The sequence below is a fragment of the Salmo salar genome, chromosome 19 (genome assembly GCF_965601325.2).
Source record: "Salmo salar chromosome 19, fSalSal1, whole genome shotgun sequence".
Lineage (NCBI taxonomy): Eukaryota > Metazoa > Chordata > Actinopteri > Salmoniformes > Salmonidae > Salmo > Salmo salar.
Genome location: NC_138309.1, coordinates 62667537 through 62690970, shown reverse-complemented (window position 1 = coordinate 62690970; position 23434 = coordinate 62667537).

Genomic DNA, 23434 nt, shown 5'->3' with positions numbered 1-23434 from the left:
CGAAAACTCAATGCCACAGACAATTTGATGATTCCTGCCAGTGACGCACTGGCGTCAGTCGTTACTATGGCAAAATAAATTGGCACTGGCCATCGCTCAAATTATTTTACATATTTAACCTTTAACTAGGCATGTCAGTTAAGAACAAATTATTTTACAATAACAGCCTAACCCAGCCAAACCCTAACCACACTGGGCCAATTGTGCGCTCCCTATGGGATTCCCAATCGCAACCGGTTGTGATACAGCCAGGAATCAAACCAGGGTCTGTAGTGACACCTCTAGCACTGAGATGCAGTGCCTTAGACCGCTGCATCACACGGGAGTCCAAATTAAAACTTGGCGATGATCAAAATACTAAATATAGAGATGTTTTGATGTTAAATGAACATGTTTAGTATTAGGTTTGAATACATCTCTTTGCTTAGATTTACTTCCTAAATTGTTTCCATTCCCCTTTAAATCCATGTTTTATTGAATCCATGTTAAGTCTGAATCGGGCATAATGCGCTGAATGTAACAAGGATTGTTCAACACTGTCATTTCATCCTGAAGATTGGCTAGGTGGACTAAAGCAGTGTTTTGACAGGCAGGAGACCCAGGTTCACATCCCAGCCATCTTTTAGACATGTTACCCCTGTTATAACTTACATATACAGTTGCCCTAAACATTTTGATTGTAACATAATTTATCATCTCACAATGGGCCTGGCAACTGTAGCCTATAATAAATGCCATTGTCTTTCCTAGGAAAATACTACAAATCTTAATCAAAATATCGTATGAAAATCATCATAAATCAATATTTACGTTATAACCATTGGCATTTCAAAACCATTTGATTGTATGAGACAGTCTGCCAAAACATCAAATCAAAGTTTAGCGGTTGTGTACACAGTTTTACAGATGTTAATACAGGATTTTGTTTCAAGCTGTAACGGCCGTCGTATGAATTGGACCAAGGCGCAGCGGGTTGAGTGCTCATTTTGACATTTATTTTAAATAACCACGAACACTTCACAAAAACAAGAAAACGGACGACACCATAACAGTTTGCAGGCTAACCCTAGCAGTGCAAAACAACCTCCCAACATTTCCCAAAACAAACATACTCCTAATTATAGGACCTTCAATCAGAGGCAACGATAACCAGCTGCCTCCAATTGAAGGCCCCAATCCCAATTACTAAACATAGAAATAAACACCCTAGAAACACCCTAGAAACAGACATAGAACTATACAACATATAACTAAACCAAAAACCCCGGAAACATAAATCAAACGCCCCTCCACATAAACACACACTCAAAACCATACAAATAAATACCCCCTGCCACGTCCTGACCAAACTATAATAACAAATAACCCCTTTACTGGTCAGGACGTGACAGTACCCCCCCCCCCCCCCCCCCCCCCCCAAAGGTACAGACACCGGATGCACCTGACAACAACAAAAAAATATCTACAAAAATAAACCCCTTACTAAAGGGAGGGAAAGGAGGGTGGCTGCCGTCACTGACGGCTCCCGTGCTACACCCCCCTCCCCAAACCTCCTACAGTGGAGGTGGCTTAGGCTCAGGCCTTAGTCCCCTACCTGACCAGTCCACCCCCACTGAATACCTCGGCCTGAAGCCTGTCACTGTAGACCGTGGACTGGACTCGGAGCTCCGGACTGTAGGACGACTCTGGGAGCTCCGGACAGTGGGCCGTCTCTCTACGGGGCACTGTCGCCGGAAGTTCTGGACGAGGCACTGTCGCCGGACACTCTGGACGAGGCACTGTCGCCGGACACTCTGGACGAGGCACTGTCGCCGGACACTCTGGACGAGGCACTGTCGCCGGACACTCTGGACGAGGCACTGTCGCCGGAAGCTCAAGACTGGGCTGACGCACTGGAGGCCTGGTGCGTGGGGCTGGCTTAGGGCGCGCCAGATTAAGCACACGCACCACAGGGCTAGTGCGAGGAACAGGAACATGACGTACTGGACTGGGCTGACACACTGGAAGCCTAGTGCGTGGGGCTGGTACTGGAGGTATCAGACTGGAGACATGCACCTCAAGGCTAGTGCGAGGAGCGGGAACAGGATACACTGGGCCGTGAAGACGCACAGGCGGTTTTGAGCGCAGTACTGGCTCCACCCTTACTGGCTGGATGCCCGCTTCCCCCTGGCAAATGCAGGGCGCTGGCACCGCACACACCGGCCTGTGAATACTTGGCCTCGACGCCGTGCGCATCACTCCAAAGCACGGGACCTGACCAGTAATAGGCTGCCTCCAATAAGCACGGGGAGTTGGCTTGGGGCTTAACCCTGGCCCAGCCAAACTACCCGTGTGCCCCCCCCAAAAATTTTTTGGGGGGTTGCCTCTCCACCTCTACCTGCTTCCTAGGCAGGCTGTCACAATGGTCCAGTAGTTGTTCCCACGCCCAGTCTATCCTTGCCTCTAATACCTCCAGCAACCAGGATGCCATCACCTCCCGAGCACGCTGCTTTCTCCACTCCAGGTGCTGCTCCCTTCTTTCCCTGGCCCAGCATCCTTGCTCCTCCTGTGCCCGCTGCTTGGTCCGTTGTTGGTGGGAGGTTTTGTAACGGCCGTCGTATGAATTGGACCAAGGCGCAGCGGGTTGAGTGCTCATTTTGACATTTATTTTAAATAACCACGAACACTTCACGAAAACGGATGACACCATAACAGTTTGCAGGCTAACCCTAGCAGTGCAAAACAACCTCCCAACATTTCCCAAAACAAACATACTCCTAATTATAGGACCTTCAATCAGAGGCAACCAGCTGCCTCCAATTGAAGGCCCCAATCCCAATTACTAAACATAGAAATAAACACCCTAGAAACAGACATAGAACTATACAACATAGAACTAAACCAAAAACCCGGAAACAGAAATCAAACGCCCCTCTACTTAACCTGTTTAGGATAGGGGGCAGTATTGACACGGCTGGATAAAAAACGTACCCGATTTAATCTGGTTACCACTCCTACCCAGTAACTAGAATATGCATATACTTATTACATATGGATAGAAAACACCCTAAAGTTTCTAAAACTGTTTGAATGGTGTCTGTGAGTATAACAGAACTCATTTAGCAGGCAAAAACCTGACAAGGTTTCAGGCAGGAAGTGGCCTGTCTGACAAGGTGTCGTTCTTCTTGTCTCTGTTTATTGAAGAGTGAGGATCTTAGCTGTCCCGTGACACTTCCTACGGCTGCCATAGGGTCTCAGAAGGCGGCAAAAAGCTGAATCGTGGCTTTGCAGGCTCTGGCTGAAACAAAGTAGCGCGTTTGGGTAGTGGCTGGTTACAGTACTGTGAGACTCAGGCGCGTGGCCGCGTCAACCGAAAGCTTTGTTTACTTTCCTCAGTTTAGCTAAATGGACATTCCCGGTTGGAATATTATCGCTTTTTTACGAGAAAAATGGCATAAAAATGGATTTTAAACAGCGGTTGACATGCCTCGAAGTACGGTAATGGAATATTTAGATTTTTTTTGTCACGAATTGCGCCATGCGCGCGACCCTGATTTACCATTTCAGATAGTGTCTGGGACGCACGAACAAAATGCCGCTATTCGGATATAACGATGGATTATTTTGGACCAAACCAACATTTGTTATTGAAGTAGCAGTCCTGGGAGTGCATTCTGACGAAGACAACAAAAGTGAATCAAACTTTTATAATAGTAAATATGATTATGGTGAGTGCTAAACTTGCCGGGTGTCTAAATAGCTAGCCCGTGATGCCTGGGCTATGTACTTAGAATATTGCAAAATGTGCTTTCACCAAAAAGCTATTTTAAAATCAGACATATCGAGTGCATAGAGGAGGTCTGTATCTATAATTCTTAAAATAATTGTTATGCTTTTTGTGAACGTTTATCGTGAGTAATTTAGTAAAATGTTAGCGAATTCCTCCGGAAGTTTGCTAGTTCTGAACGTCACATGCTAATGTAAAAAGCTGGTTTTTGATATAAATATGAACTTGATTGAACAAAACATGCATGTATTGTATAACATAATGTCCTAGGGTTGTCATCTGATGAAGATCATCAAAGGTTAGTACTGCATTTAGCTGTCTTCTGGGTTTATGTGACATTATATGCTAGCTTGAAAAATGGGTGTCTGATTATTTCTGTCTGGGTACTCTGCTGACATAATCTAATGTTTTGCTTTCGTTGTAAAGCCTTTTTGAAATCGGACAGTGTGGTTAGATTAACGAGAGTCTTGTCTTTAAATAGCTGTAAAATAGTCATATGTTTGAGAAATTGAAGTAATAGGATTTTTAAGGTTTTGAAAATCGCGCCACAGGCTTCAAGTGGCTGTTACGTAGGTGGGACGAATTCGTCCCGCCTAGCCCATAGAGGATAAACACACACTCAAAACCATAAAAATAAATACCCCCTGCCACGTCCTGACCAAACTATAATAAGAAATAACCCCTTTACTGGTCAGGACGTGACACAAGCTCCAACAGTGCAACCATATTCAGCAATACAATAACAATACACACATAATCCAAAAGTTTAAAAAAGAACAAGAAATTAAGACATATCTGAACAATATTTTTGTGTTTTGATCCTGCCTTTTACATCCGCTGAAACACCAACAATGGTTTTCACAAGATTCTCTTTAAAACACAAGGATTCCTATTAAGAACCACTTCCGATATTTCAGAGTACTCCCATAGTGTTTTGAAACACATTCTGTGTATCCTAACACTTACACTGAACAAAAATATAAATGCAAAAATGTTGGTGTCATGTTTCATGAGCTGAAATAAAATATCCCCGAATTTTTCCATAAGCACAAAAAGCTTATTTCTCTCAAATGTTGTGCACAAATGTGTTTTCATCCCTGTTAGTAAACATTTCTAATTTGCCAAGATAATCCATCCACCTGACAGGTGTGGCATATCAAGAAGCTGATTAAACAGCATGATCATTACACAGGTGAACCTTGTGCTGGGGACAATAAAAGGCCACTCTAAAATGTGCAGTTGTCACACAACACAATGCCACAGATGTCTCAAGTTGAGGGAGCTTGCAATTGGCATGCTAACTGCAGGAATGTCCACAAGAAGTGTTGCGAGATAATTAAATGTTAATTTCTCTACCGTCATTTTTGGAGAATTTGGCAGTACGTCCATCCTTCCTCACAACCGCAGACCACGCAGACCACGACCTCTACATTCGGCTTCTTCACCTGCGGGATCGTCTGAGACCAGCAGCCTGGACAGCTGATGAAACTGATTAGTATTTCTGTCTGTAATAAAGCCCTTTTGTTAGGAAAAACTCTGACTGGCAGGTTCTGACACCCCAGTGGGTGGGCCTGTCTCCCAAGGTGGTGCGCCTATTCCCTCCCAGGCCCACCCATGGCTGCGCCCCTGCCCAGTCATGTGAAATCCATAGATTAGGGCCTAATGAATTGATTTTAATTGACTGATTTCCTTTTATGAACTGTAACTCAGTAAAATCATTGACATTGTTGCATTTATATTTTAGTTTAGTAAACATTGGGTTTACACTCAAACACCCTCCAAACCACAGGTCTCAGCTTAGGTGAACTACTTTTCATGGTTTCACTACACAATGTTTTGAGTCTTTCTATTTTAACAGTGTACTTTCAGTGATGGTTTTGACCCTTGTTACTCTTGTAATATCACTGTCATTGTATCGAGTTGGTGTTATACTGCACTGTTCCAATATACAATGAATACTGTCTCAACATCCACTTTAGACTTCATGGTTCCCATACTGTTACGTAGAATTTCCTTCCAGAGAGAGGTTAGTGAGAGGCATAGGAAAGACTAGAGCCTTCTATTATAATACATTGTAATAAAGGGCTCTGGGGAGATTGATGAGAGTTAAAACAAGGGAATATGACACTATATTATTATACTTTCAGTTGTGAGAAAAAGTGTGTGATTTTTTATTTAACTAGGCAAGTCAGTTAAGAACAAATTCTTATTTACAATGACAGCCTAGGAACAGTGGCTTAGCTGCCTTGTTCAGGGGCAGAAAGACAGATGTTTACCTTGTCAGCTCGGGGATTCGATCTAGCAACCTTTTGGTTACTGGCCCAACACTCTAACCACTAGGGAAGGGAGGGTCAAATGAGCAAGAGTGGAGAATTTCAGATTGACCACTACTGATGCTGCAGGAACATTGGTATTATCATACAATAACACATGAATAGGGAGGGTGTTTTTAGGCCATGATAAGAGGAGAAAAATACAGGAACACTTACCAAATCTAATATTACTCCTAGTGAACAGACAGTGTCTGGCTGCTTGCTTGGTCTGACGGAGGTGGTTCGGGGAACGGACCATACACAAAGGATGAGTAACCTGACTTGCATTAGCTCCCCAAGCCAATGCTCAGGATTTAGCTCAGTTGGCTTCCACAGTTTTGTGGTGTGCAGAAGACCCAGGTTCAAACCTAAGGGATTATTTGGCCCATGCAGACCAATTCTTTTCAACCATGTAGAAAATCAACCAATACACACGTAGTAAAAGAAAACAATTGACATAAAGCCTTTGTTAAAAAAAGAGATGCTTCTATACTAGTCCCTCCAGATGTTGCAGCACTTTTTTGTTGTGGTATTTGTGGGCAAGAACATGACAAAAATGAGCTGACGGTTTGTTGACGTATGGCTTGATTGAACCATTTTATGCCTAAAGTTTGGTGATTGGTTAAAAGTGTGAGCCCTCTTTTTGTAGTGCGGTGATCGGACAGTTTGATGTGGTAATATTGCAGTGATTTGACTGTTTAAAGACACCCTACAGCAATTTTTGAACTTTTCCTGTTGAAAAGCAATATCGAAAGTATAAATACAGTAAACTACACACATTGAAGGGTATTTAGATTTTATTTTGTCAAAATAGTATTAGGCACAACTGCAAACTTCAAGGAGTTGGTCTAATTGGTCTGACGTGATGTCATCGGCCTCCCCCTTGCTGAAGGAATAATAGAGGGCCACCCATTGAGATGTGCCTTTTGTTAAGTAGGTGTTAAATGAGGTGAAAAGGAGACTGGAGGGTGTCTTTAACGCAATAAATAGTGTGTGGATTGGTCAAATTTGCAAGCCCTGTGGGAATTGTTGAATTTGCAAAACAAAAAATCCTGATATACACACTGCTGCTTTATTGAGCGTCTAACATTTATTGCCCTTCGACCACAGAGTCATTTCCCCAGATGTCTACAGATTTTTTAAATTAAGCTTTATTTTACTAGGCAAGTTAGTTAAGAACAAATTCTTGCTTTCAATGACGGCCTGCACCGGCTAAATTGTGCACCGCCCAATGGGACTCTCAATCACCGTCAGGTTGTAATACAGCCTGGAATTGAACCAGGGTGTCTTTAGTGACCTTCTAGTATTGAGATGCTGTGCCATAGACCACTGTGCCACTCGGGAGCCCCTAGAAAGCCAGAGTGACCAAAGCAAAGGAAGGCAATCAGTCCTCTTCCTGCCATTTGCAATCCTTCCCTTTTAACATTGTACAACTAAACAGTACACCACCACCCAAATCAGTCTCTTTGATGGATAGCTGCTCAACGACTTAGTCTCCTGTTACCTATGTAATGTCCCTAAACAGTAGACTTCTAAAGTAGACTTCTGTGATAATCACTACAGTATGCAAGTGTTTACAGTCGTGGCCAAAAGTTTTGAGAATGACACAAATATTAATTTTCACTAAGTCTGCTGCCTCAGTTTGTATGATGGCAATTTGCATATACTCCAGAATGTTATGAAGAGTGATCAGATGAATTGCAATTAATTGCAAAGTCCCTCTTTGCCATGCAAATTAACTGAATCCCCCCAAAAAATTTCCACTGCATTTCAGCCCTGCCACAAAAGGACCAGCTGACATCATGTCAGTGATTCTCTCGTTAACACAGGTGTGAGTGTTGACGAGGACAAGGCTGGAGATCACTCTGTCATGCTGATTGAGTTCGAATAACAGACTGGAACCTTCAAAAGGAGGGTGGTGCTTGGAATCATTGTTCATCCTCTGTCAACCGTGGTTACCTGCAAGGAAACACGTGGCGTCATCATTGCTTTGCACAAAAAGGGCTTCACAGGCAAGGATATTGCTGCCAGTAAGACTGCACCTAAATCAACCATTTATCGGATCATCAAGAACTTCAAGGAGAGCGGTTCAATTGCTGTGAAGATGGCTTCAGGGCGCCCAAGAATGTCCAGCAAGCGCCAGGACCGTCTCTTAAAGTTGATTCAGCTGCGGGATCGGGCACCACCAGAACAGAGCTTGCGCAGGAATAGCAGCAGGCAGGTGTGAGTGCATCTGCACACACAGTGAGACAAAGACTTTTGGAGGATGACCTGGTGTCAAGAAGGGCAGCAAAGAAGCCACTTCCCTCCAGGAAAAACATCAGGGACAGACTGATATTATGCAAAAGGTACAGTGATTGGACTGCTGAAGACTGGGGTAAAGTCATTTTTTCTGATGAATCCCCTTTCCGATTGTTTGAGGCATCCGGAAAAAAGTTTGTCCTGAGAAGACAAGGTGAGCGCTACCATCAGTCCTGTGTCATGCCAACAGTAAAGCATCCTGAGACCATTCATGTGTGGGGTTGCTTCTCAGCCAAGGGAGTGGGCTCACTCACAATTTTGCCTAAGAACACAGCCATTAATAAAGAATGGTACTAAGGCATCCTCCTAGAGCAACTTCTCCTAACCATCCAGGAACAGTTTGGTGTCGAACAATGCCTTTTCCAGCATGATGGAGCACCTTGCCATAAGGCAAAAGTGATAACTAAGTGGCTCGGGGAACAAAACATTGATATTTTGGGTCCATGGCCAGGAAACTCTCCAGACCTTAATCCCATTGAGAACTTGTGGTCAATCCTCAAGAGGCGGGTGGACAAACAAAACCCCACAAATTCTGACAAACTCCAAGCATTGACTATGCAAGAATGGGCTCCCATCAGTGAGGATGTGACCCAGAAGTTAATTGACAGCATGCCAATGCGGATTGCAGAGGTCTTGAAAAAGAAGGGTCATCACTGCAAATATTGACTCTTTACATCCACTTCATGTAATTGTCAATAAAAGCCTTTGACACTTACGAAATGATTCTAATTATACTTCAGTATTCCATAGTAACTGTCACGACTTCCGCCGAAGTCGGCTCCTCTCCTTGTTCGGGCGACGTTCGGCGATCGACGTCACCGGCTTTCTAGCCATCGCTGCTCCATTTTTCATATTTCCATTTGTTTTGTCTTGTTCCATACACACCTGGTTTTCATTCCCTAATCACACTGCATATATTTGGTCCATGTCTTTGTGTGAAATTGTACTTATGTTATGTGGGTATTGTTATGCGCCATATGTCTATTGTTCCGTGTTTGGGAACATTTACGTACTTTTGTGCTTTCGTTGGACCGGAATAAAAAGTGCGCCTGTTCTCTACACTCTGCTCTCCTGCACCTGACTTCGTCTCCAGTACACACCCTTAACAGTAACATATGACAAAAATATCTAAAGACATTGAAGCAGCAAACGTTGTGGAAATTAATATTTGTGTCATTCTCAAAACTTTTGGCCACGACTGTACATGTAGTGATATTGTCAGGAATTCTGCCCACAAACAACTGCAATATTTCAAATAGTCGGGAGGACACAAACACTACCGTTTAAGAGTTTGGGGTCACTTAAAAATGTTGGGATGCTGGCCTTCTAGGCACAGTTCCTCTGTCCAATGTCTGTGTTCTTTTGCCCATCTTAATCTTTTCTTTTTATTGGCCAGTCTGAGATATGGCTTTTTCTTTGCAACTCTGCCTAGAAGGCCAGCATCCCCGAGTCGCCTCTTCACTGTTGACGTTGAGACTGGTGTTTTGCTGGTACTATTTAATGATGCTGCTGAGGACTTGTGAGGCGTCTGTTTCTCAAACTAGACACTCTAATGTACTTGTCGTCTTGCTCAGTTGTGCACCGGGGCCTCCCACTCCTATTTCTATTCTGGTTAGGGCCAGTTTGCGCTGTTCTGTGAAGGGAGTAGTACACAGCGTTGTACAAGATCTTCAGTTTCTTGGCAATTTCTCGCATGGAATAGCATTCCTTTCTCAGAACAAGAATAGACTGATTAGTTTCAGCAGAAAGTTCTTTGTTTCTGTCCATTTTGAGCCTGTAACCAAACCCACAAATGCTGATGCTCCAGATACTCAACTAGTCTAAAGAAGGCCAGTTTTATTGCTTCTTTAATCAGGACAACAGTTTTCAGCTGTGCTAAGGTAATTGCAAAATGGTTTTCTAATGATCAATTAGCCTTTTAAAATGATAAACTTGGATTAGCTAACACAACGTGCCATTGGAACACAGGAGTGATGATTGCTGATAATGGGCCTCTGTACGCCTATGTAGATATTCCATTTAAAATCAGCCGTTTCCAGCTACAATAGTCATTTACAACATGAACAATGTCTACACTGTATTTCTGATGAATTTGATGTTATTTTAATGGACAACAAAATGTGCTTTTCTTTCAAAAACAAGAACATTTCTAAGTGACCCCAAACTTTTGAATGGTAGTGTATGTTTGGAATACCTTGCATAATACTGGACATCAATGCCCAAAAGAATGATGTCCCAAAGTTACATTGCTCACCTCTACCCATTCGGGGGTATGGATTCTAGAGAATTCGTTCAGATTTACAACTAAAACAGCTTTAGCTTTAGCACTCTGCTCTGGATTTAGCACTCTGCCATGGATTTAGCACTCTGCTATGGATTTAGCACTCTGCTATGGTTTTAGCTCTCTGCTATGGATTTAGCACTCTGCTATGGATTTAGCACTGCTATGGATTAAAAGCTTTGGGTTTGATACATGCTAAAAAATATCAGATAAACATTTTTTATTTTATTTAAGCTTTATTTAACTCGGCAAGTCAGTTAAGAACAAATTCTTATTTACAGTGATGGCCTACCCTGGCCAAACCCTAATCCAGAAGATGCTGGGCCAATTGTGCGCCGCCCTATGGGACTCCCATTCACAGACTTTTTTGATACAGCCTGGAATCAAACCAGGTCTGTAGTGACACCTCTAGCACTGCGATGCAGTGCCTTAGACCAATGCGCCACTCGGGAGAATTGAAAAGGTAAAAGACAAAATCCATTTATTGAATTTCCCTTTGATTAACAGCAGTGGCTGAGGAGGAAGAGGAATCACATGTGACATTCAGCTATGTGTTCCTTTTTGATTGGAGGTGAACCTGGGTTCCATTTACAGCAACCATAGACCAGCAGAAGGAGCCCTTCCTCTGATACGAAGACCCGATCCAGCACCCAGCCTAATGACATAATCCTTGTCCTGCAAAGTTGTTATACATCGTTTTAACAGTAGATGAGGCTGTTGTCTTGACAGAGGATTGGAAAGCCAATGTCCTTACAACATCAACTATGTACAATTGCTCTTACTCAGTAGATAGGGAGTCGGGTATAGAGTAATTACAGTGTAGGTACACATTTTTACATGCTAGTACTTACCTGTTTACATAGCTAGTACTTACCTTACCTGATTTGATATGATTGCAGCATGCACATTTTCTAGAATTTGCAAATAAACTCAACATTTAATTACACAAAACAATTAACATTCAACCATGTCCTTCAACAGTTTTGGTATGTATGGACCCCTTTATAGGTATTTATTCCACTTAATGTAAACGCATCTTTGTCACATTTTATTTCATATAGCCTTGAAGAGGCTTTTTGAGAGGTTAAACATGAATATAAATATATAACTATATATTATAGTTGGACTATACAGCTCACAGGTGCTGTTTTAATATCTGCACTGTTTTAACAGTGCACATGGATTGCACATTTGGGAAGGGGGCGGGGGCGATAATCAACTCTTTGTCTGCTTAAAGTTTCCATAAAATGCCAAAATACTAACAGACAAACAAAGTTACGAGAAAAAAAAAACGGTGTTGTTGACCACAGCTTGGGCACATGAACTGTCCACACCAAACCGACTTGAGCGACTGGTTTCCTCCATCTGTCCTTTGTTGGTATGTGTAATTGTGTTTGATTTAGTATATGCTAGCCACAGAGGACGTGTGGTAGCCAGTTAGGTCGAGGGAAGTAGAAAGCGAGAGAGAGATGGTCCTCCTCCTCCGAGAGATGGTCCTCCTAGAGAGAGAGATGGTCCTCCTAGAGAGAGAGATGGTCCTCCTAGAGAGAGAGATGGTCCTCCTAGAGAGAGAGAGATGGTCCTCCTAGAGAGAGAGATGGTCCTCCTAGAGAGAGAGATGGTCCTCCGAGAGAGAGAGAGATGGTCCTCCGAGAGAGAGAGATGGTCCTCCTAGAGAGAGAGAGATGGTCCTCCTAGAGAGAGAGATGGTCCTCCTAGAGAGAGAGATGGTCCTCCGAGAGAGAGAGATGGTCCTCCTAGAGAGAGAGAGATGGTCCTCCTAGAGAGAGAGAGAGGAAAAAGACACAGTGGAGGAGACGGATGACAAACAGTCCCAGTCGGTCACAAGAACTCACATGTATATAGAGCAGTAGTGTTAGGGAGTAAGTCTACAGAGACTAATAGTATCAGATTAAATGGCCATCCTATCAGTGATAGGATCGTGTAGGGACAGAGGGGTGCATATTTGGCCAGCAGCATAGCACCCTGCATCCCACAGCTGGCTTGCCTCTGAAGCTAAGCAGGGTTGGTCCTGGATGAGAGACCAGAAGCTACTAGAAGAGGTGTTTGAGGGCCAGTCGGAAGCAGTCTTCCCTCTGGTCCCCTCCAAAAAACATTGCCCTGTGTAGGGTGCCATCTTTCGGGTGGGATGTTAAGCAGGTGTCCTGACTCTCTGTGGTCACTAAAGATCTCATGGCACCTATCGTAAGAGTAGGAGTGTTAACCCTGGTGTCCTGGCTAAATTCCCAATCTGGCTGTCATACCATCATGGCCACCTAATCATCCCCAGCTTCCAATTGGCTCATTCACCTCCTCTCCCCTGTAACTATTCCCTGGGTTGTTGCTGTAAATGAGAATTTGCTGTCAGTCAACTTACCTGGTTAAAAAAATGTAGAAGAGTAAATTAACTGGATGTGGTGAGAGTGAGTGGACATTAGGCTATTGTCCAACCTAGTCCTTTTGGGCCATAGGTACAACAGGAGAGCACATTTCATATCGCTAAGCCTGTACCAGTGTAACTGCCATTAACATGTGTTACCTTGTAATAAGCTAGTAAGTGGATGCACATGTTCAATATTTACCCCCTTCTTCCTCTCACATTTTGCATTTTCTTGGAAAACAGAATAAATCGTGGTAAGAACTACGGAACTTACTATGCTGCCCTGGAATCATTCCCATGTATGCTTTAGTCACAGGGGTATTAGGAGTAGCCTATTTGTGATTGAGTCAACTGGCAACATACATTTGTGACAGCTGAGTGAATAACCTTGGGTATAACATTGGGCACACTTGGCTATTATAGAGTGCCTGCACGGTCTCATAAATAAGAGAGTGCATTCTCAAGGTCAGTAGCGGACCTGTTGTTCAGCAGTAGCTAATGAACTATGTAATGGTCAGAAACACGGACACGTTAGCGCGGTAAGCACAGTAGTACGTCATAGTGCTCTCCCCATGCCATTCATTATCCCTTCAACCTTTTTCAATGTCAAATCAAAGTTGATTTGTCACGTGCGCCGAATACAACAGGTGTAGGTAGACCTTACAGTGAAATGCTTACTTACAGGCTCTAACCAATAGTGCAAAAAAGGTGTTAGGTGAACAATAGGTAAGTAAAGAAATAAAAACGACAGTAAAAAGACAGTGAAAAACAGTAGCAAGGCTATATACAGTAGCGAGGCTATAAAAGTAGACATACAGACATACAGACACCAGTTAGTCAGGCTGATTGAGGTAGTACGTACATGTAGATATGGTTAAAGTGACTATGCATATATGATGAACAGAGACACAATGCAGATAGCCCGGTTAGCCAACGTGGGGGAGCACTGGTTGATCGGGCCAATTGAGGTAGTATGTACATATGTACATGAATGTATAGTTAAAGTGACTATGCATATATGATAAACAGAGAGTAGCAGCAGCGTAAAAGAGGGGTTGGGGGGGGGGGGGGGGGGGGGGGCACACAATGCAAATTGTCCGGGTAGCCATTTGATTACCTGTTCAGGAGTCTTATGGCTTGGGGGTAAAAACTGTTGAGAATCCTTTTTGTCCTAGACTTGGCACTCCGGTACCGCTTGCCATGCGGTAGTAGAGAGAACAGTCTATGACTGGGGTGGCTGGGGTCTTTGACAATTTTTAGGGCCTTCCTCTGACACCGCCTGGTGTAGAGGTCCTGGATGGCAGGCAGCTTAGCCCCAGTGATGTACTGGGCCGTACGCACTACCCTCTGTAGTGCTTTGCGGTTCGGAGGCCGAGCAATTGCTATACCAGGCAGTGATGCAACCAGTCAGGATGCTCTCGATGTTGCAACTGTAGAACCTTTTGAGGATCTCAGGACCCATGCCAAAGGCTTTGGGAATAGGCTTTGTCGTGCCCTCTTCACTAATGTCTTGGTGTGTTTGGACCATTCTAGTTTGTTGGTGATGTGGACGCCAAGGAACTTGAAGCTCTCAACCTGGTCAAATACAGCCTCATCGATGAGAATGGGGGCGTGCTCGGTCCTCCTTTTCCTGTAGTCCACAATAATCTCCTTAGTCTTGGTTACGTTGAGGGAGATGTTGTTATTCTGGCACCACCCAGCCATGTTTCTGACCTCCTCCCTATAGGCTGTCTCGTCATTGTCTGTGATCAGGCCTACCACTGTTGTGTCGTCTGCAAACTTAATGATGGTGTTGGAGTCGTGCCTGGCCATGCAGTCGTGGGTGAACAGGGAGTACAGGAGGGGACTGAGCACGCACCCCTGGGGGGGCTCCAGTGTTGAGGATCAGCGTGGCAGATGTGTTGCTACCAACCCTCACCACCTGGGGGCGGCCCGTCAGGAAGTCCAGAATCCAGTTGCAGAGGGAGGTGTTTAGCCCCAGCATCCTTAGCTTAGTGATGAGCTTTGAGGGTACTATGGTGTTAAACGCTGAGCTGTAGTCAATGATGTGCAATGTACAGTGCATTCGGAAAGTATTCCGACCCCTTGACTTTTTCCACATTTTGTTACGTTACAGCCTTATTCTAAAACTTACTAAATCGTTTTTCCGCTCTTCAATCTACACACAATACCCCATTTTTTGTGCAAATTTTAAAATAAATGTACTGAAATATCACACTTCCATAAGTATTCAGACCCTTTACTCAGTACTTTGTTGAAGCACCTTTGGCAGCGATTACAGCCTCGAGTCTTCTTGGGTATGATGTTACAAGCTCGGCACACCAGTATTTGGGGAGTTCCTCCCATTCCTCTCTGCAGATCCTCTCAAGCTCTGTCAGGTTGGATGGGGAGTGTCACTGCACAGCTATTTTCAGGTCTCTCCAGAGATATTTGATCGGGTTCAAGTCCGGGCTGTGGCTGGTCCACTCAAGGACATTCAGAGAGACTTGTCCTGAAGCCACTCCTGCATTGTCTTGGCTCTGTGCTTAGGGTCGTTGTCCTGTTGGAAGGTGAATCTTCGCCCCAGTCTGAGGTCCTGAGCGCTCTGGAGCAGGTTTTCATCAAGGATCTCTCTGTACTTTGCTTTGTTCAGCTTTCCCTCGATCCTGATTAGTCTCCCAGTCCCTGCTCCTGAATAACATCCCCACAGCATGATGCTGCCACCACCATGCTTCACCGTAGGGATGGTGCTAGGTTTCCTCCAGATGTGACACTTGGCATTCAGGCCAAAGAGTTAAATATTGGTTTTATCAGACCAGAGAATCTTGTTTCTCATAGTCTGAGTCCTTGAGGTGCCTTTTGGCAAACTCCAAGCGGGCTGTCATTTTCCTTTTACTGAGGAGTGGCTTCCGTCTGGCCACTCTACCATAAAGGCCTGATTGGTGGAGTGCTGCAGAGATGGTTGTCCTTCTGGAAGGTTCTCCCATCTCCACAGAGGAACTCTGGAGCTCTGTCAGAGTGACCATCGGGTTCTTGGTCACCTCCCTGACCAAGGCCCTTCTCCCCCGATTGCTCGGTTTGGCTGGGCGGCCAGCTCTTGGAAAAGTCTTGGTGGTAATCAACTTCTTCCATTTAAGAATGATGGAGACCACCATGTTCTTGGGGACATTCAAAACTGCAGACATGTTTTGGTACCCCTTCCCCAGATCTGTGCCTCGACACAATCTTGTCTCAGATCTCTACAGACAATTCCTTCAACCTCATGGCTTTGTTTTTACTCTGACGTGCACTGTGAACTGTGGGACCTTACATAGACAGGTGTGTGCCTTTCCAAATCATGTCCAATCAATTTAATTTACCACAGGTGGACTCCAATCTAGTTGTTGAAACATCTCAAGGATGATAAATGAAAACAGGATACACCTGAGCTCAATTTCGAGTCTCATAGCAAAGGGTCTGAATACTTATATAAATAAGGTCTTTCATTGTTTTGGTTTTTTTATCTGTAAAAATGTCTAAAAACCTGTTTTCGCTTTATCATTATGAGGTATTGTGTGTAGATTGATGAGGACATGTTCTTTATTTAATCCATTTTAGAATAAGGCTTTAAAATGTGGAAAATATTGAGGGGTCTGAATACTTTCCGAATGCATGGTATATTTATGAGCTTCTGGGGCTGTGTTTCATGTCATACGTGTTACATATCATTGCATGGGCTTTGAGTTACCACTAAAACATGCTCACACATACAGGCACACGTATGTACGGCTCTGGAATTAATGAACCCGTATTCTTAGATCAACAATGTTGTTGTTCCTGTCATAAGGGTGCTACTGTCACACTAACATACAGCACATAGTAGCCTAAATCTCATTATAACAGGACTACTGTATGGCTCACCGCTATGTACTTAAGTAGGTGTTAATTGCACATACAGTATGTACACTCAGTGGTCAGTTTATTAGGTACACCAGTCAAGTACTGGGTCGGACCTGCCTTTTCCTCCAGAACAGACTGAATTCTTTGGGGCATAGAAACGTTGCTCAATTGGTGTCAATGGAACTGTGTGCCAGGAAAACATTCCCCACACCATTCCGCCACTGCCACCTGCCTGTACCGTTGACACCAGGCAGGTCGGGGCTGTGGACTCATGCTGTTTACGCCAAATCCTGACTCTGCCATCAGCATGACGCAACAGGAACCGCGATTTGTCAGACCAGGCAATGTTTTTCCACTCCTCAATTGTCCAGTTTTGGGGATCGTGTGCCTACTGGAGCTACTTCTTCTTGTTTTTAGCTGATCGGAGTGGAACCCGGTGTGGCCGTCTGCTGCAATAGACCATCTGTGACAAGAACCAACGAGTTGTGTGCTCCGAGATGCAGTTCTGGACACAGCACTGTTGTACTATTATTTGGCCGTTTGTTGCCCGCCTGTTAGCCTCCTGTCCTCCTTTCACCTCTCATCAACGAGCTGTTTTCCCTCACAGGGCTGCCGCTGACTGAATGTTTTTTGTTTGTCGCACCATTCTCGGTAAACCCCAGACACTTGTCAGGTCTGAAAAGCCCAGGAGGCTGGCCGTTTCTGAGATACTGGAACCGGAGCACCAGGCACCGATGATCATACCACGCTCAAAATCGCTTAGGTCACTCGTTTTGCCAATTCTAATGTTCAGTTGAACAGTAACTGAATGCCTCGATGCCTGTCTGCCTGCTTTATTTAGCAAGCCAAGGCTATGTGTAAGAGCGAACCATTTCTGTGAACGGGGTTTGGTGTACCTAAAAAACTGGCCTGTATTGTATTATTTGGACTGTATTATTTGTGATGTGTTGGATTGGATAATTCTGTAGTCTTGTGGGGAACACAACTCCAACCCACTGAGCCAAATAACTTTTACTAAACTAATGTCACGCCCTGACCTTAGAGATCTTATTTATTCTCTATGTTTGGTTAGGTCAGGGTTGGACTCGGGTGGGAATATCTATGTTTTCTATTTCTTTGTTTTTGTGCCGAGTGTGGTTCCCAATCAGAGGCAGCTGTCTATCGTTGTCTCTGATTGGGAATCATACTTAGGCAGCCTGTTTTCCACCTGAGTTTTGTGGGAGGTTATTTTCTGTTTAGTATTCTGTTACCTGACAGAACTGTTGGCTTTTCGTTTTGTTACTTTGTTCATGTGTTTTTTGATTAAATAAAATCATGAACACTTTCCACGCTGCGCTTTGGCCCACTCATTCCGACGAGAGCCGTTACAAAACCTCCCACCAAAAACGGACCAAGCAGCGTGGCCCGGAGAGTTGGACATGGGAGGAGATCCTGGAAGACAAAGGACCCTGGACGCGGATTAGGGAATATCGCCGGTCAAGGGAGCAAATGGAGGCAGCGAGAGATGAACGGCAACGATATGAGGAAGTAGCACAACAACGGAAGCCCGAGAGGCAGCGCCAAAAAAACACGGGGAGATTGGTGGAGTCAGGGTTGAGACCTGAGCCAACTCCCCATGCTTACCGTGGGGAGCGTGTGACCAGTCAGGCATCGTGTTATGCGGTGATGCGCACCGTATCTCCGGTGCGCATTCACAGCCCGGTGCGCTCATTGCCTGCGCCCCGCATTTGCCGGGCTAAAGTGAGCATTCAGCCAGGACGGGTTGTGCCGGCTCAGCGCTCCTGGTCTCCAGTACGCCTCCTCGGTCCAGGAACTTGCTGTTCACTGCCCCCCCCAAAAAATACAGATGTGAAAAGCTGACAAACATACCCAAGATGACTCAAAGCTGTAATCGCCACCAAAGCTGTTTCTACAAAGTATGGACTCTGAGGTGTGAATACTTATATAAATGACATATTTCTGTATTTCATTTTCAATACATTTGCATACATTTCTAAAACATGGCAATATGGAGTATTGTGTGTTTATGGGTGGGAAACAAAATCAATTTAATCCACTTGAATTCATGCTGTAACACAAACAATTTGGAATAAGTCATGGGGTATGACACTTAAAATAGGGGCTGTGTTTTGTGTAGGCTTACCCCCCCCCCAAAAAATGAAATGCTCATTAGCTGCTAATGTGGCTATCATAAAGAACTACAAATGCCATGATGATCTGTACGAGACTGACGAGTCAAAGGTAAGAATCTCTGAATTAACTATGTTAGCTAACTATAGTAATGAATAAATTGTCAACATTTCTTTAAATTGACAATTCTGTGGACTTTCTTGTGCAAGTTTTAAATTGACAGAAGACCTGTTAGCAAAAGTGTCAGCTAGAGATGACATGCAGGAGCTTTGTAGTCTTGCATGATGTCTACTTTGATGCTAATTAGCATTTTCAAATCTGAGGTTAAATAGAGCCGAACATACTGATAAAAGTCACCTTGTCCAAGAGTGATTGACATGGTTATAAAAATGTCACGACAGGGTAAGCCTACACGGCCCTAATTTCAAGTGTATCTAAAATCCCCTGTGGGAAAAATAAATGGCGGAAAACGATTGGAACATTTCTGTTTGACCGCTAGGTTTTATGGGTATTATGACACCTCCACTGTGGGGCTCTATAGAGGTAGGTACACAACCTCCCCGAGCCAATTTACAATAAGTTCAGATTTTCAAAATTGCCCACCCCTGTTTTAGAAGGCTTCTCAGGCACGAGGACCTCGAGTCCTCATACTGTAGGTCACATAGGTTTTCCTCATTATTAAGGATTAATCATTTATTTTGGGGCTTGGGATATCCAGGTGAGTCTGTACAATCAATCACTGATGTAGATGAGTGCAGTGCAGAGCCAGAATAAAGACTAGCAGGTATTGTGTAAAATTCCGTCAAATGTGTTGTATTGTACGTCTGATTTAAGTATCCTTCTTGTGATAATTTGAACTCTCTGGCTGAAAGTTTGGTGACAATTTTAAGTGTCCTCTTTTGAAGCTTTAACTATGTGCATATAAGTTGCTAATTAGCTTTTATTTAATCATGAAATATGAGTAGTTCATTTGATAGACTTTTCAGATATTGACATACAATAATTATAAAACAAAATTCAATGTATTTGAGTGATCAGCATTTTATAAGTACCTTATTTGCACTTATGCTTTACTTATGGACACTAATGTTTTTGTTGTATCAAGACTCAAATTAACCAAGATAAAATGCATTGCAATCATAGAAATTAACACTTTATTTCTCAAAAACAAATTGAAAAAAATTGAGAACAATCACCACATTCATAAATATATTGACATAGAAAATTATGCAACAGTGTCGTACAGATACAGTAAGAGAACAAAAATAGTCGAGAAGCTATAAAAACTAGGCTAGAAGCTATATAATCCCAGAGGCCTTTGCAAGAGTTTAAATTCTTCATGCACAACACGCGTCATGATGTTTTTGTCTCAACCATTAGCTAAGGCAGTATTTCCGTCCTGGGGACCCCAACGGCTGCACGTTTTGGTTTTTGCCATAGCACTATACAGCTGATTCAAATAATCTAAACTTGATGAGTTAATTATTTAGCTGTGTAGGGCTAGAGCAAAAACCTAAATGTACACCCCTTGGGTTCCCAACAACCGAGTTGGGAAATGCTGAGCTAAGGTATTCCCCAATTCATGACTACAAATCTAACTCAAGACCAGCTTTTCTTCTCCTGTATAAGCTCATCCTCCAATCCTTGCTTTCCCATAGCTTTTATGTCCCTTTTCTAGAGTTTAGGGTCTTTTCAAAACACCTTATATTCTCCTTTTATTTGTTTAAACCTTTCACCTGTGTAATACAAGATATCACAAATGTAACATTTATCGTGACTACCCCCTGTCATTTTATAAAACGTATTAATAATCAACTTCCCCCTCAGAAAATGATTCTGGTTTCTTTAGGATCATGCAGGAAGACTGCACCCCAACCCAGAACCCTGGCAGAATCTTCGCCTAAAGAGGGCCCTCAAGTCTATTAAGCAGCTTCACCTCCTTCTCCTCTCCCTCTTTCACTTCTTCCACGAGGTAGAACCTCATGGCGCCGGCAAGCTGGTCGACATACACACCAAAGGTCGAGCACTGTGGGATGTCCCAGATGTCCTTGTTCCTCGCTTTGAACCACACTTGGTAGCAGGAGCCGGACCAGAATTCCTCCTTCTTCCCCAGGCCACTGGGCGTCCCAGCATTGACCCTCCTCGCCTCCCTGCTCCTTCATATGTGGTGCCGATGACCACCCATCATGTGTACTCCACCTCCCAGTAGCCCCTAAAGCCCCAAATACCCTTTAAGAGAGGAAGATAGATATGATGATAGATAAGACAACAGTGTTGTTCGTGATAAGGGTAATATAAAAAGAACATTATGCAAACGTGTATTCTTGTGCTATAATATGTGTATTATACTGCAGCATGAACATTGTGAGAAAACCCATGTGCTTTAGGAAGAAATAGTTAACTGAGGGGAGTATTTGTCACGTCCTGACCATAGTAAGTTGTTATTTTCTATGGTAGAGTGGTCAGGGCGTGACAGGGGGTGTTTATCTGTTTTTGTATGTCTATGTTCAGTTCTAGTTTTTGTATTTCTATGTTGGTCGTTGTTTGGCATGACCTCCAATTAGAGGCTGCTGGTTGTCGTTGTCTCTAATTGGAGGCCATATTTAAGTTGATGTTTGTCCCACCTGTCCTTGTGGGTGATTATATTTTGTGAGTGTGTATGTTCCTCCTGCGTCACGGTTTGTTGTTTTTCCCTTCAGTGTTTTGTTAAGTGCATTTTAGTTTCACAGTAAATAAATTATGTGGAACTACGAAAACGCTGCATCTTGGTCCGTTCCTTATCACAGCCGTGACAGAATCACCCACCAACCAAGGACCAAGCAGCGTGGCATGGAGCAGCAGGAGTCATGGACATGTGAGGAAATACTGGATGGCAAGGGACCCTGGAGGCAGGCTGGGGAGTACCAGCGCCCGAAGGAGGAACTTGAGGCAGCGAAGGCAGAGCGGCGATACTATGAAGCGCGATATCCACCAAGAGGCAAGGACGAGAGGCAGCCCCCCACATTTTTTTGGGGGGGGCATACGGTGAGTTTGGCTAAGTCAGGGGGCAGCCCTGACCTTACTTCCCGGGCGTACAGGAGAGAGCTGTGGAGCAAACCGGAGCCAGTCAAGGAGTCAAGCGAGGAGCTTGACGCGAGATTCCGGAGAATGGTGCTGGCGGAAAGGGCACTGCGAAGCGGGCGGACAGAGGGGCGAGAAATGCATTACGAGATAGTGCGCACTATCTCGCCCATCCGCACACACAGTCCGGTGCGGTCGATACGGGCGCCGCAGCGTTGCCCGGGCTACAGTGACCATCCAGCCAGGATTGGTTGTGCAGGCCGTGTGCTCCAGACCTCCAGGGCGCCTCCAAAGCCAGCCCCACGCATCAGGCCAGTGCGCCTGCCCAGTCCAGTACGTCCTGTTCCTGCTCCCCACACTAGCCCTGAGGTGTGTGTTACTAGTCTGGCGCCTCCTATGCCAGTCCCACGCATCAGGCCTCCAGTGTGCCTGCCCAGTCCGGGGTGTCCTGTTCCTGCGTCCCGCACTAGCCCTGAGGTGCGTGTTACTAGCCTGGCGCCTCCAAAGCCAGCCCCAAGCATCAGGCCTCCAGTGCGCCTGCCCAGCCCAGTACGTCCTATGCCTGCTCCCCGCACTTGCCTTGAGGTGCGTGTTACTAGTCTGGCACCTCCTATGCCAGTCCCACGCATCAGGCCTCCAGTGCGCCTGCCCAGTCCAGTACCTCCTGTTCCTGCTCCCCGCACTAGCCCTGAGGTGCATGTTACTAGTCTGGCGCCTCCTATGCCAGTCCCACGCATCAGGCCTCCAGTGCGCCTGCTCAGCCGGGAGCCTCCAGCGACGCTCCTCAGCCCGGAGCTACCAGCGACGCTCTCCAGCGACGCTGCTCAGCCCAGAGCCTCCAGCGACGCTGCTCAGCCCGGAGCCTCCAGCGACGCTGCTCGGCCCGGAGCCTCCAGAGACGCTCCTCAGCCCAGAGCCTCCAGTGACGCTCCTCAGCCCGGAGCCTCCAGTGACGCTCCTCAGCAACCCAGAGCCTTCAGCGGTGGTCTGCAACCCAGAGCCTTCAGTGGGGGTCTGCAACCCAGAGTCTTCAGCGGTGGTCTGCAACTCAGAGCCTTCAGCGGTGGTCTGCAACCCAGAGCCTTCAGCGGTGATCTGTAACCCAGAGCCTTCAGCGGTGGTCTGCAGCCCAGAACCTTCAGCGGTGGTCTGCAGCCCAGAGTCTTCAGCGGCGGCTTTTAGCCCAGAGTCTTCAGCGGCGGTTGGCGGTCCGAAGCCTCCGGCGATGATCCATGGTTTGGTTCCTCTGGACATACAGAAGTGGGGGAATCAGCGGGCGGTGGGGGTACTACGCCCGGAACCAGAGCCGCCGCCATAAGACATTGTTCACCCACCCTACCCTCCCT